Source organism: Echinops telfairi, unplaced genomic scaffold (assembly GCF_000313985.2).
Source record: "Echinops telfairi isolate 266 unplaced genomic scaffold, ASM31398v2 ScPeMD7_7457;HRSCAF=8495, whole genome shotgun sequence".
Taxonomy (NCBI): domain Eukaryota; kingdom Metazoa; phylum Chordata; class Mammalia; order Afrosoricida; family Tenrecidae; genus Echinops; species Echinops telfairi.
Window position 1 is genome coordinate 22935206 of NW_022111357.1, and position 4093 is coordinate 22939298.

The following is a 4093-nucleotide window of genomic DNA, read 5'->3' on the forward strand; positions in this document are numbered from 1 at the left end:
GGGTTCTGCGACACCGACGGCAGTCCCAAGTGGTGCAAATCACTAACACTCTTGGCAACTAACCAAAAGGCTCAGGGTTTGGGTCCACACACAAAGAAGCCTCTCAGAAGAAAGGCCTGGAGCTCTCCTACGGAGAATCCACCCACCGCCTCACTGTGAAGCACATAGGCTCACCATGAGTGGGAAGCAACTCGCAGCAACTGTTTTACTGGCTTATGAGGACTAGGCTCCCGTTACTGCTAGTGTTATAAATTACACTGTTATTGTGACTGCTGCTGTTACAAATGTGACTGTGGAATACGAGTGGACCCTTCCACGTGGCTAGTACTTTACAGGTTACAAAGCACGCCCATAGCTCCTCTTCACCTTCACAGAAGAGGGTCTGAAACTCATCTCTGAGAGGCATGTCCCACCCTAATTCCCAAGGAGAGTAAGCAGCCCAGACAGCTGACACTTTGCATGCTATCCAGCTGCCTGTGCTCACGTGTGTAGACACAGGCATGTGCCTCCGAGCGCACATGTGCATGTGGCCATCACACACCCAAAAGTCACAGACTTATAGCCACAGACGTGAGAGCGCCTGCCAGCGCACACCCAGCGGGGGGTTCCTGCAGACACGAGATGAGCCACACATTTTTGCGTCCTTTTTGTTCCCATTCTTTTCTCAGCAAGGAGAAGTCTGCATCGGTGTTAAGAGCACATGTATCCCGTGTGTGTGTGTACTTGGGCTACAGTGGGGAGCAATGGGAGGGAGTCCCAGGATCCATCGTCCTGAGAAAACTAAAAGTAGCTTCAAGAGCTGACTTGCTGCTGTGAGATCCTTGTCCTCTCTGAGTTTGAGACAACCACCCAAACTCCTATTTTATTGTCCCTTGGCAGCATGCCCCACCCCTGCAAAACACGTGTGTGTGCATGCACGTGCCCGAGTCCTAGTGAACTGGGGAGCCAGGGTATGAGGCCCAGGAGCCAGCAGGGCTGATGCGATCATCATGAGTGTGACTTGGGGCTGAGAGTCATGAGCTTTTCTGGGGCAAATTTCTGTAAATAGTGTTGGCTCTATCAGAAAGGTTTGCAGTTGAGTGTTGTGTAAGAAATAGCAGGGGAGGGGGGGGACGGGATACCAGGGGAAGGACTAGCAGCTAGTGCCTTGTTGAACTTAATGGAAAGGCTAGACTTCCGTGTAGTATTTTCTAATTCTACTGCTATTCCATATTCATTGCAGCACACTTAGGAAATCAAGAGAGCGTAATGATAAAAATAAATGTTAAGCATTTGCAATCCTTCTCCGCAGAGATAATGAACGTTTAACCTTTTCAGGATGCACTCCTGCCTTCCCGTATGTGTGCACCCATACTAAATAGACTCATAGTTTAAATGTTCTGCTCTTAATGTTTTGCGAACTTTCTTGCCTGCCGTTTTATACTCTCCTCTCCATTTTTGTCAAAGGCACTGTTCAGACTCTGTTTGCTTGGAGTAACAGAGGAGGAAGTGGACTGGGTGGCTAACTGCTTCCATGAGCAATGGCCTCCTTGGCCACCGCGAGGACCAGACAAGGATGGTGCCTGGCTACCATCACTGAACGTGGGATCAAAGATTCTGTAGAAGACTCTCGGTCAAAATGGGGAACATGCAGAACAGAATTTCAAAATCACATGGGCTCCAGAAAGTCTGGAGCCCCGGGGTATATAGATGATCTTCTGAGATCATCTTTAAACCAGAACCGAAAATGTCCGCTCAGGTCTTCTTAAAACCAAATCGCAACCAAGCACCAAAAAACGCATTGCCACCGAGTCAATTCTGATTCACGGCGATGCTGTAGGTAAAACCGCCTCTGTGGGTTTCCCAGACTGAAATTCTTTACAACAGTAGAAAGCCTCCTCTTTCTCCCTCGGAGTGGCTGGTGGGACTGAACTGCTGATCTCCTATCAGCAGCCCAGTAGGTAACCACTACATCAGTAGGGCGGCTGCAAGCTCAGGGGGAAGGCTTTCCATCTCCATTGACTTTGGAGGAAAGTCCTTGTCTTCTTCCAAGATCGCCTGGAGACCTCCCTGCGTCTTGGCAACAATCTTCCCCTAGGTCTAGGATGTTCTCAGCACAAGGACCCCAGATCCAAAGGATGCTCTCCACTTCGACTCCTTCTTTCTTGGCAGTGCTGAGGGCCCCTCTGTCTACTTGCCTTCCTCTCCTTTTATCTCTTGCAAAGTCAAAGGTGATGCAGGCCATACCTCAGTGAAACTCCCCTCACATCGGTGCTGTGACCTGAGTAAGGGTATTGCATCCCATCCAAGTCTCCATGCGTTTGGCTGCTCACATTAGATCACATCTTTGTGGGGAAGAGGGGTGATTATATATCCTCACGGAACTGCCAACCCACCGAGAAGCCTGGGTCTAGCCAGGACGACTGATCTTTTGGGGGTGATGCACAATTTGACCTGTGACGGAGGCTGAGAAAGACTGCAATTAATGTCACTGAGTTGTCCATGTAGGCATTGTTGAAGTGGCGTCTGCCCTCCTGTCACCCGACAGACGGTATACAAAAAGGACACCTGTATTCTAAGACATGGATGAGCCATTGTTTTCCCACCCAAGCTTGGTCCCTGGATTTCCCACTGGTAAACAACCCCAGCATGTCCCGTGATGAGCTCCTTAGATTAAATTCCTAGAAGTGGGATCTCTCAACGGTTATGCACATTTGAGAAATTTCCAGGAATGTTTGCTCAACTGCTCCCCAGAAAGCATCTCCTAGACCCTGTTCAAGCAAGGCCGAGACAGGAGGGGGCCCTGGAGAATGGGGGAGAAGTTTGTTTCTAAGTGAGGACCTTGGGTGTGAGCTCTGACTGCAAGACTGTGCAAACGCGAGGCCTGGGAGATGCGGAGAAGAGATGCTGCCAGCTGTAGTCCTTTGCTGGGGACATACCTGGGCTTCATGCCACCTGGCACTCTGTGCCTAACACCATGTTTGCAACCCCTGCCCAGTCATAGTCACAGGACAGGTGCTGAGTCAACATCACGGGTGAACAAATATTTGTTGAATGGACCAATGTTTGTTGAATTGCCGAAAAGTTCGCTGGTTGAACAAATGGTTATACAAGGGCTCTGTTGTTCTTGGGAAAGGAGCTGCTGCATCACAGGCGATGTCCCCTTCTCTCGGGTCCCTGGCGGACGTCTCTGGGTGGGAAAGAGTGTCAATGACAGGTACTGAGGCTGTACCCTTGTGCCAACAGCTGACGCCCATCTTTGAGAGAACCTCACCGTCAGCCTGGCTCCAAAATATAAGTCAAGCAGCTTATCTTTTACCCAGCAACCCCTGTGCTTTCTTTCCCTGGTGGCACCTGGTCTGTGACGGGCTCCAGGTCATTGTTTCACATCTCTTCTCTCCCTGTGCTCAGCAGGGCAAGTCTGCATCATGCTCGCCAGTGAGAAAGCATGGTTTTAACTGGCTGAAGGGACTCTCACGACTGGACGTGGACACTGGTGGTGAATAAAAACTTCTCCACAGTCCCCCCTCAACTGGTGTCCAGGGTCAGATATGCCTCGGAAACCTGGCCTGGAGTGTCCGCCCTAAGCCCAGGCCAGCAGAGCCACACAGGGGATCTGAGTGACCTCCAGGATCCCCACTGAGGCTGCGCTCATCCTTGCCAGCCCCACAGCTCCTGGAGCATGGCTGGGTGCCGGTCGTGTCTGCAGCCCCAGTACCCAGCACCTGCCCCAGGTGCAGCTGAAGGCAGGCACTGGCTTCTGGAAGCTTCCATCCATAAATATGAAATCAGCGGACAAAGCTGGAGTCTCTACTTTGCAGGGTTTTCCTTCAAACAGGTTCCACTTCCGAATGCCGTCTCCCTTCCCTCCGCACAGCCCCTAGCATCCAGGGTGCACGGCTTGAGAACCCCTGGACTAGTTCAGCCGAAGTTAAGATGAACCCCGCAAAACATCGACTGAAACTCACACCGTTTGGTGCCGAGGTTTCTCCCAGGTGGGGACGCTCTGTCGGGGAGAGGTGGGCTCCATCAGGGGCTCTGAGAGGAGGTCTTGATACTTCAAACCCTGACGCTGGAGTCTGAAGGTAAAGGACAGGATGATGTGCACAGCCTA